At 41.2% G+C, this 11,390-nt stretch overlaps 1 protein-coding gene and 1 pseudogene across 1 annotated transcript in view; one reads left to right on the plus strand and one right to left on the minus strand.

Annotated features, from left to right (window-relative positions):
* The first annotated feature begins 374 nt into the window (after nt 1-374).
* LOC131353876 (uncharacterized) lies at nt 375-5,482 on the plus strand (annotated as a pseudogene).
* A 4,891-nt stretch (nt 5,483-10,373) lies between these two features.
* LOC131353773 (tripartite motif-containing protein 16-like) overlaps nt 10,374-11,390 on the minus strand; it is an 8,507-nt gene continuing 7,490 nt past the window's right edge. The window contains exon 6 of the mRNA XM_058390841.1: nt 10,374-11,390. This exon is cut by the window's right edge and continues 1,346 nt beyond it. The gene's annotated coding sequence lies outside the window, so the exon portion shown is untranslated.

An 11,390-nucleotide genomic window follows, 5' to 3' on the forward strand; every position in this document is an offset into this window, starting at 1 on the left:
AGAAAGGCAAGAGCTTGTGGCCTCTCCCTGTACCACCCCTGCATTATATATTTACATTATATAATATATAGTATATATAATATATAATAATAATAATATAATAATATTATATTATATAATATAATATAATATATTATATAATATAATAATATATAGACTGCATTATATATTTACATTCAGGTACCATGCCCTCCTTGTGGTTGAGTTTACCCCATGCTGTCAGCTGAGCATTAATTATAGGGGCCTAAAACAGTGCACAGTGAATTATCCTTATCCTCTGCCCTTCATTCTAGTAGCCTTAGAGCAATTTCGTCTGTATGCTTCTCAACCAAACTTGACCTATGCAGTGATTACTAGGATAACTGAGAGTGCATATGGTAAATGATGAGCTGAGGGACATGCTGGGGAGGTTTTCGGTGACATACATCTCGGTTTATTTCTCTTCCTCTAAAGCCCACATTCGCCACATCTATCTTGAGTATCTCAGAGACTGGACTAAAATGGTCAGTTACCATACCAGTATTTATAGTGCTGGGAATTCCTTTTTCTATTGACAGAACAGACTGTTCTGGTCCATTGTTCACCTAAGTCATGTCTGTATTTTAACTTAAATACTGCATTAGCTGAATAATAGAAAGTCATGATGTTCAGACTGTAATGTCTTAGTGCTTTAACAGTTTATATTTTATTTAGATCAATCTTTAGGCTTATTTAATTTAAGTATTTTTACATATTGGGTATGGAATAATATTCAGAAGGGTCCTATATGTCAGGGGTTTTCAGAATCAGAGACAGTGGGCCTCCTTTGTGACACAACATACATTTGTTAGCCGACTTTTATCAACTGTGTTAACATTAAAAAGTAAAAAATAGGCTATTATCTGAATAATAAGATTGTTGTGTTTTCTGACCTTTTTTATTATTGCTGTCCCACCAGGCACCAGAATGATGGCAATAGTTTTAAATCATGTTAGAAATATGTAGTTACTCAAGGATGTCAGTGAAGATATAAGCCAGCTGGTTTGCACAGCACTTCAGCACTTTATTCTTCTGTGGTCTGATATTTTCTTTTGCAAAACTTTGTTATATTTAAAAAAAAAAAAAATCCAAATTGGATTCATAAGGATCTGTCTGCCAGCCAATCATCATCCAGGCTGAATATGGGATGAACACAATATAGGCAACTTTACCTAATCTACTCTATGATTTAAAGTATTTGAAATATTGTTATATGCTTTACAGTGAAATTTCAGGGTTTAGAAACAACTTCAGACACAAGCAGAAAAATCAAATGAATGGAAAAGTTGATCTTTTATTTTTCTACAATGTGATCCTAACAGGTTTAAAATGTTGTAAGGATGCGCTGGACACAGATGAAGTAGAATCCATTTTGCAGATCTTTATTAATATCCAAAACAGCAGGCAAGAATCACTATCGTTAAGGACTAGCAAAAGGGTCAAAAACCCTCAAACACACTCGGCAAACTGAAACCAAACCACAAAACCAGGAATAGTAAATAACTAGAACAGGCAAAGATCATACACATAGTAGACAACAAGAACAATAAAGCAAGGCTCGGTACGTAATCCAACAGAGCTGTTTAAATACCCGAGTAAGACCAGAAATGAGTTCGAGAATGTCAATACTCGGGTGATGCCGCCCTCTGGTGTTCTGGTTCCGCATACGCCGTTAGTTGTACTGCACTGGCTTTATTACTGGCATGGGAAAATATATCATTTGTAGCATACATTGCTCTTTGATTACCTATTTACATATCCCAGCTCTCACAACCAAATGGTGATCACATCAGATTGTCACACCTTCAAGGCCTGACCACTCAATGCCTTTAAGACTGCAGCATTTGTGCCTTTTCACTGGACTTGATGACTACAGTACAACTGCAGTGTGGTCTGATCAATAAAGGATTCCTGCTGAACACTCCCCTGGTCTGCTTCTGTGAATTCACAACGCTGGTTATTAATGATTTAATGAAAGGTTGCTTTATACAAAAAAAACAAACAAACAGATAAAACCTTTGATAGATGGATGGATGGATGGATGGATGGATGGATGGATGTCCGTAACCCGGAAGTAACTAGAATTCAGGCAATGTGTCCAGTCATGCAGCATGCCAGATGGAGGATGACATCTGGGTCTGTTACCACACACTTAGCTCTGTTACATGCACAACAAGTGAAATTACGCCCATGCATTGAGCTGTGTGAAACGACTGTCAAAAATACATCACCAAGGTCACAGGCATTACTATCCAAGGGAAGATGAATTTTTTTTTTGTTCAAGGGTTAGTTATCACTAATAACAGGGAGGGGTAATATTACAGAGATAGTTTAGCTATAGTGGTTAAGATTAGCTCTCAGGGATCATAGTACTTTTTGTGGAAAATATTATATTCATTGTGATTACAAGCAATATAATAGGGTATTGAACTGTATTCCAAAGGCCTTTGTACTGTTGGTCAGTAATACAGTGCACAATGTAACAGAAGCTCTTCATTTACCTTCTTTAATAATAAATGGGCAAGATTTTATTAGGTGTAGCCTGCCAAATAAATGATTAAATTACATATAAATAAATACACTTCCAAATCAAGCTAGTCAAAATAACGTGACTCACCTTTTTCCCAAGAGCTCCATTTTTAAATTAAAAACCATGTATCTCTCCTTTCCCATACCCCCCAAGGCCAAGGAAGTACACTTTAAAATTTTTAATGATATCTATTCATCAGTTTCTTAGATATAGATTTAATATTGATCAGAATAATTGTACCTTTTGTGATGTTGATATTGAAACAACAACTGTACATTTATTCTTTGTTCATTCAGTAGAGCCTTTTGGTCTGATACATTCAAGTGGCTTAAAGTTTCAATCAATCTGTCTTCTCAAGTATCTAAAAATGATATAATTTTTGGTTTATTAATGGAAGATGTACATACTCAATGTGTACTGAATATTATTTTATTTTGGGCAAATTATATATTCATAAATGTAAGTGCCTTAAAACAAAGCCATTGTTTCCTGTTTTTAAAAAGGAATTTTGGATGTACTGTAAATCTGTAAGATTGTTAAAATGTAAAACTGGAAGAAGACTGTTTAGTTTATTGCAGAAATTTAAACTATTAGAAGACCCAACTGTGTAATTATTTTGATTAATAGTTTATTTTCATTCTGATTGCTGATCTGTTTTTTAGGATCTTCTTATGATGTTGTATTGCCTTATTGTATTTGGTTCTTTGCAAAAATAAAAAAAAATAAAAAGATTAGCTCTCAGGGCAGGGCACAAGTGACGTATTTTTAACAGTTTTTTCACACTGCTCTTTGTGGTTTTAATTTTGCATGTTGTGCATGTAACAGAGGTGTTGTGAAAACAAGCACTGTGTATATAAACTGTCATAGTCGTACATTTTGGAATCCAACTCTGACAAAACACAGAATTACATACTATTATTTTAAATTACACACAAGTACATTAAAATTACACACAAATGTTTTGAATTATGTATGATTATTTTTGACAGTGATTTCATTCCATAGACCACTGCTGTTTTTCCCTGAGGTATCGAGGACCTGGAGGATCCTTATTTGGCACATCTTTTTTCCCCAGCCTCCTCTAATTATTCAGCCATTGTGGGGCTTGAGAATTATAGCTATGCAGTCATGCCCAGAGTTAAAGAAATGCTTGCGGGCTATCTCTCCCCTATATCACCAGCAGGGAGAAAGCCGGCACTCCTTTCTAAGCCGCATAGAGTCACTTCAGCCCTTGTGGGGAATGCCTACACAGCAGCAGGCTAAGCTGGTGCGTCCCTGCACACCATGGTGGTTTTGTAGGCCTTCCAGGCTGACCTGCTGAAAGAGCTTGACTGTGGAGATTTATTCAAACCTAAGACAGCCTCTGAGCTACATCGAGCCACATATCTCACGCTCCATGCCATGAAGCAGAGGGCCCGTGCATTAGTGTGCCCAGGCCCGTCAGGAGAGACCTGTCAAAACCAGGCGAGGTCTGTCATCTTTGCCAGGCAGGCCAAGAAGGAATCCTGACGCCCGAGGGCTAGGGTTCCTAGGAGCATCCTCCTTAGGGTGGTTTCTCCTACCTCCTGTCCCACTGCCTCTGGCATTTTGGGGGTCAGTAGGGTCCACCCTTGCTCCCTTTTCTTTCATGAATCTATCCCCCAGGTCTATGCCTGCCAGCTCGCTGTTTCAGGGTGCCGGGCAGTTCAGCACGAGGTTGACACCTCTTTCGGGCAACCTGGTAGCATGGAAACTTCTGCTAGGTGTCTCTCAGTGGGTCCTTGATACCGTAGATAAAGGGTACAGGATCCAGTTTGCCACCCGTCCCCCTTCATTTCAGGGAGTGTTGCCCACAGTCTTTGGCAAACACCAAACCATGTTCCTCCAAGAGGAACTTCTCTCTCTCCTGAGGAAAGGGGCCATAAAATATGCTCCCCTATCAGATTGAGATTCAGGCTTTTACAGCCGGAATTTTGTCGTTACCAAGAGAGATGGGGGCCTGTGTCCAATTTTGGACCTGTGGGCTCTGAACTGTGCACTGAAATGTTGAAGTTCAAGATGAAAACTCAAACTTATTGCGTTGCAAAAAATCAGGTGGGGGACTGGTTTGTGATGATAGACCTCAAAGATGCCTATTTTCATGTAGGTATTCTGCCAGAACACAGGAAGTTCCGCAGGTTTGCTTTCAGGGGCAATGCATACCAGTATTGTGTTCTTCCTTTCAGTCTAGCACTGTCACCACACACATTTACGAAGTGCATGGATGCTGCCCTGGCCAACGTTATCTCTGGTTTCTGACCTTGGGTCCCACACTAGGGGTGCATCATTGTTGCAAGATTCTTCTCACATTCTGGCTGGGGAGTGGTCTTGGACGGCTGCCCCACCCATGGTCTCTGGGAGGGCTCTCAACTCTCATGGCACATAAATTGCCTAGAGATGAGGGCCATATTTCTAGCATTGAAAGACTTTCTCCTATACCTCAGGGGCTACCATGTGTTGGTGCGCACAGACAGCACCGCAGTAGTTTCTCATATTAATCATCAGGGCGGACTGCATTCATGATCTCTGTTCAGGTTGGCGCAGCAGATTCTGCTCTGGGCAGAGACCAGGTTTCTTTTGCTGAGAGTGATTTTCTTCCCAGGGCACATAAATTGGGATGCAGACTTCCTGTCGAGGCCCAGGGAGTGAGGTCTCCATCCACAGGTGGTGGAGAGCATCTGGCAGATTTTTGGCCATGCGGAAGTGGATCTGTTTGCCTCAAAGGAGTTTACCCACTGTCCACTGTGGTATTCCCTCTCTCATCCAGCCCCTCTGGGCCTGGATGCTCTTGTACAGATATGGCCAAGACTACACCTGTACGCCATTACCCTATTAGCTCTGCTCCCAGAAGTCTTAGCCAGAGTGGGCCATGAACAGGTCAACCTTCTTTTAGTGGCTCCTTGCTGGCCCACTTGAGTTTGGTTTGTGGACCTTATCTCCCTCCTAGACGGCGCTTCTTGGGAGATTCCTGTCAGGAAAGATCTCCTCTCTCATGTGCAGTAATCTTACACCCCCACCCCATGATGTGGAAGCTCTGGGTCTGGCCCCTGAGGGGAACCAGTTCCTAGAAGCAGGCCTTTCTTCGGAGGTAGTGGAGACTGTTGAATGCTAGGGCTTCCTCCACTAGAAAGCTGTATGCTCTGAAGTGGAGGCGTTTTCACTTCTGGTGTGTTCAACATGGAACCAGTTCACTGCTCGGTCGGTACACTGCTGGAGTTCTTGCAGTCTCGCCTTTTTAGGAGTCTGTCCCTCTCTACTTTAAAAGTTTACATGGCTGCCATTGCTGTGAACCACAAACTTGTCCTCGGGGCCTCCTTGGGTAGGCACCCTCTGGTCTCTTGTTAAGCCCATGGAGTCAGCCTCTATGATGTTTCTGACTCTAAAGACTAGTTAGTAAATAGTAGTAATTTTAAGGGTCTGTTGCCCTCACCTGCTTAGAATTTGCCCCTGGCATGTGGAAGATCTCAGTTCTTTGCCCTTTGTCTCAAACTCTGTCTCAATTTGCTAGAATTCACTTGTTTTTTCTTTATATCTCTTCCTCAGCGTGTTTAATTTTGTAATGAGCTGTGCCATCAAGGTGCAAGCTTTTCCATCATCATCCCTTTCTGCATAGATACTCTCTGCATAGATACTTGGACTAGAATTCTCTTTTTCTTTTTCAGGTCCTCACTTTTTTCTTCTAAAGCTTTCCGTTTCTATGCCTGGACAGAAATAATTTTCTTAGCCTTTGCTGATCAAGACCTGGCAGGTGCAGCCGAGGCCAGTAACTCTTTAGAGTCACAGGTGTTGACAATCATATACCAGTCAATGCATGACCATTGTCTCCTCCTGCATATTGCAGGTCTCCACTTCTTTGTTAACGGAGAATCCACTCTCCAATGTAGCCTACCCATAGGACAGGAGAACCAGGAGTTTCTTTAAAAAGCCTCTCATTTTCAGCATATAAGAAGTCACTAAACTGCTGGATTATTACATCATCTAAAGAAAACAACAGTAAGGAGATAAAGTATTAATACATAATGTTTACACAAGCCATTTTCTTACATTTAGAATAATAGCATATTTCATAACTTTATTTCATTTACTACACTTTGATATAACTGAACTCCTCCTGATAACTGTTGGGCTTGCAAAAACTTCTGCACCAGTTTTATAATATTGCTTTTGCACCAGTCAGGGACAGATCATCAAACAGGACACCTGACTCATGACAGGATACTTTAATAGGCTCTTGTCCTCTTTTTTCTGTTTCTGTATTTCCTCATGGGAGGATGTAAACAACCTATTATAACCTATTATGACCTATTATAAAATCAAACTTAGCTCTATCCATCAAAATAACCATAACAATACCTTAAGGAGTGATTCTGCACCCAAGCCTAGGTGTACTTCCTTTGGGCTGACCCAGCTTTGCTTGTCACTGACATCCAACCTGACCAGCTGAAGTGGATTAATATCCTTGAGTACCTCTTTCTTGACAAAACACCTCAGCATACAATATTACATTTACTTAAGTTCAATTTTATTATTTGACATTCGGCAGAAAAATACTATTGTAGTATACTACTTTAACAAGTATTGTTGTTAGTGTTTGCTTCATCCCCTAGTCCCACAAGCTACACTATATTGCCAAAAGTATTCGTTCACCTGCCTTGACTCGCATATGAACTTAAGTGACATCCCATTCCTAATCCATAGGGTTCAATATGACGTCGGTCCACCCTTTGCAGCTATAACAGCTTCAACTCTTCTGGGAAGGCTGTCCACAAGGTTTAGGAGTGTGTTTATGGGAATTTTTGACCATTCTTCCAGAAGCGCATTTGTGAGGTCACACACTGATGTTGGACGAGAAGGCCTGGCTCTCAGTCTCCGCTCTAATTCATCCCAAAGGTGTTCTATCGGGTTGAGGTCAGGACTCTGTGCAGGCCAGTCAAGTTCCTCCACACCAGACTCTGTCATCCATGTCTTTATGGACCTTGCTTTGGTCACTGGTGCACAGTCATGTTGGAAGAGGAAGGGGCCAGCTCCAAACTGTTCCCACAAAGTTGGGAGCATGGAATTGTCCAAAATGTCTTGGTATGCTGAAGCATTCAGAGTTCCTTTCACTGGAACTAAGGGGCCAAGCCCAGCTCCTGAAAAACAACCCCACACCATAATCCCCCCTCCACCAAACTTTACACTTGGCACAATGCAGTCAGACAAGTACCGTTCTCCTGGCAACCGCCAAACCCAGACTCGTCCATCAGATTGCCAGATGGAGAAGCACGATTCGTCACTCCAGAGAACGCGTCTCCACTGCTCCAGAGTCCAGTGGCGGCGTGCTTTACACCACTGCATCCGACGCTTTGCATTGCACTTGGTGATGTATGGCTTGGATGCAGCTGCTCGGCCATGGAAACCCATTCCATGAAGCTCTCTGCGCACTGTTCTTGAGCTAATCTGAAGGCCACATGAAGTTTGGAGGTCTCTAGCGATTGACTCTGCAGAAAGTTGGCGACCTCTTCGCACTATGCGCCTCAGCATCCGCTGACCCCGCTCCGTCAGTTTACGTGGCCTACCACTTGGTGGCTGAGTTGCTGTCGTTCCCAAACACTTCCACGTTCTTATAATACAGCTGACAGTTGACTGTGGAATATTTAGGAGCGAGGAAATTTCACGACTGGATTTGTTGCACAGGTGGCATCCTATCACGGTTCCACGCTGGAATTCACTGAGCTCCTGAGAGCGACCCATTCTTTCACAAATGTTTGTAAAAACAGTCTGCATGCCTAGGTGCTTGATTTTATACACCTGTGGCCATGGAAGTGATTGGAACACCTGATTCTGATTATTTGGATGGGTGAGCAAATACTTTGGCAATATAGTGTATGTATGCCATTAAAAGTAACTTCCAAAGCAAGATTGTTATTTTGCATTATCAGAGTACTGTAATGGAATTACAATACCTTCATCAGCTTTGACAAGAAATGGAATCACAGGCACATTTGTTTGATAGAAGGTAAGGAAAGGACTGAAGGTTCCCTCTGGCTTTCACTTTTCAGGAGTGTGATAAGATGCCGTTCCTGGATTTGGTATCTTCTTTTTTCTAACTGCATCCAGGTACAAAGTCACTGATGGCCAGATCTCCAAAGCTCTCTCAACGTTTCGTAAATTTTCATTGTTTTTAAAGTTTCTTATGGTTATCTAAGCTGCATTTATTTGATAAAAAATCAAATGGTTTTAATAATGTAAAAAATTATTACAATTTAAAATAAACATTTATAATGAGTACAATTAGATATGATTGTTAATAGCCTAATTCTGTATATATATTTACAGATGTTAAAGATTTAGGCTTATTGGCAGGCATACGGGCTGCAGCTGTTTCACAGTCCATCTTATTTATAATCACAGAGTTTGCTATATTTTGTTATAGGTTTTAGGAGACGAAGGTGACGACTACAGATCCTGTTTGAGAAGTTACAGCACAACTTCTGTAACAGATGCAGGTTTGATCAGTATGACAGTAAATCTCTATCAGCTTGTCATGTTCAGAGCAGATCTTCTCTTGAATCGTGTAGGAGTGGGTGTGGGAGTACGCCATCACCTATACCCACATTAACATCCTGACATTTTCTAAACATTTCCGTTTTGCAATCAGGAGTAAAGTTTAACATTTTAAACCATGTGTAAAGTTTTTATCCCACAACCTCTAAACATTTTATTTAAAAACACAAAAAATCAATAACCAAAATAAAAATAAAGTTTTGATGTCAATCATTATCTCTATCAATTATCCCACAGCACTGATGAGTACTGGATTCTGATGGGTCGGAAGCTGTTGATTAGTTTTCTATAAGAGAGGCTCTGACAGTAGCACAGAGACATTTATGTTTGTACTTAGCTAATTATCTTCAAGAGACATAAAAAAAGAGGCTTGATGTGGAATCAGTTCCACAACATTATATGGACACTGTAACTTGGCATGATGGGAAATGGGGTTTAAGGTTTGTGTAGAGCTGAAGTTATGATTATTTTCCTCTAATAGCACAATCCTCGAGTGTTTTATTCTTTAAATATCACCCAGGCCTCCATGCAACAGTAATTCATACTGACTCACATTCTCATCTGCTTCAGCCCTCATCTGAACATGAAGTTCACTCTGATTTTAGCGTCTAATCTGTGCTCCAACCCTATTCATTTTGTCGGAGAAAAATAATATACCCAGCTTTGAATTATATACCCAGCTTTAAAAGTAGCTTAAGAAATAATGTACTCAATGCTCTAAGCTCTGACTTAGCAATATTCTGCCTAAGAGTAGTGTGTATCCATCAAGAATTATTTAGCCATTGATTAAGTAGTTAACTTTGATTAATAATAGCTATAATAATCAGATATAGCCTTTATGGCAATCATAGTCTTTATAATAATCATGCAGAATTATTAATGGCAGCATGCTAGCGTAATAACCACACTGGGACTGAAGAAACAGAAAAAAAAAGAGGAGAGATTTATTGGAACATTAGGAGTTACAACTCAGTCAGCCAGCCTATCCAATGGGATCAGTGGGACCGGAGGGTGAGTTGTAGAAGACGGGATCTCGGGATCCTGAGGAGAAGTTGGAGAGTAATCAGTGGGAGAAGTTGGGGGTGAATAGTCAGGAGAAGATTGAGGAATATCATGAACACTGTAGGGCATAGGCATATGTCCAGGAGAAAGTTGGGGAATGTCAGGGGAATTAGGAGATGAAGAAGAGTCAGAGGAAGAATCATTAGAGGAGATCTCAACAGGGAAATCCTCAGTCTGGACGCCTTGAGAGGTGGTGCGTGTCCAGTGCCAGTAGAAAGTCTGAGTAGACTGATCACAGGTTGTGGGGTGAAACTGGGTGCTCTGATCAAGACAGACGGTATCTCTCACGATATGATGAGCGAGGTAAGGAGACTCAGGAATAGAGGATTCAGATAGGTGCTCCAGGAAACCAGTAAGTTGAATGGCCAGACAGGATAGCTGATACTAGCAATAGCGTCGCAGAGCACCCCTTCTCCGGAAGATAAGGGGTGACTCAGCTAGAAGGAAAAAATGGGAAATGGGGAGAGATGAGTGAAGATGAGTGAAGTGCATATTGCGTGACTATGTAATCAGCAAAAGAGAGCGTGTACTAAGGCAGGAGGAACACAGTGTGGGAATTAGGCCAGGTCACTGTGACATGACAGTGATAGGCAGGTAGTGGAGACAATAGCATTGGAATACCAGCAACCAACAGTGATGAAAAGAGAAAAGGATATGAGGCAGCTTAATGGCACAGCTTATTTTAAAAATAGTAAATAAAACTTAGATCAAGTAAGTAGAGGGAAAAGTCATCATGACATAAAGGAAGAGAGCAAGGTACTTACACATTGTTGTGGAGGGCAACGCACGAGGTCAGGATGAGCCGAGGAAGCACCTTGGAGAGGTGACGGTAAAATTAAGTCAATGAGGAAGTGGCGCTTATAAGTAAGCACCAATTTTTTCTAAAATTGGTGACTTAGCCTAAAAATAAGGGGAACTAGGGAGGAGAAAAATTGACATCATCAAGGGGAGGATGGTATTAATTTAGGGGCGGTATCGGGACAAATGTGAAAATAATGGGAACTGGGAAACGTATGTAAATTAAGGAAGGAGGGACTAAAGAAGCCATACACTGAATATAATGGGAAATTGCTGGAAATATTTAAATTAGAGAAAAGGAGGCGCCCCGGGGCGCCTGGGGTATAAGTAGAGGGGACTTTTTCGGAGTTTTTTGGGAGACCAGCTGCTCTCTTCAGATATGCATGTTGTTGACTGCGTGGCTGAATAAAGAAACCCG

Source organism: Hemibagrus wyckioides, linkage group LG06 (genome assembly GCF_019097595.1).
Source record: "Hemibagrus wyckioides isolate EC202008001 linkage group LG06, SWU_Hwy_1.0, whole genome shotgun sequence".
NCBI classification, from domain to species: Eukaryota; Metazoa; Chordata; class Actinopteri; order Siluriformes; family Bagridae; genus Hemibagrus; species Hemibagrus wyckioides.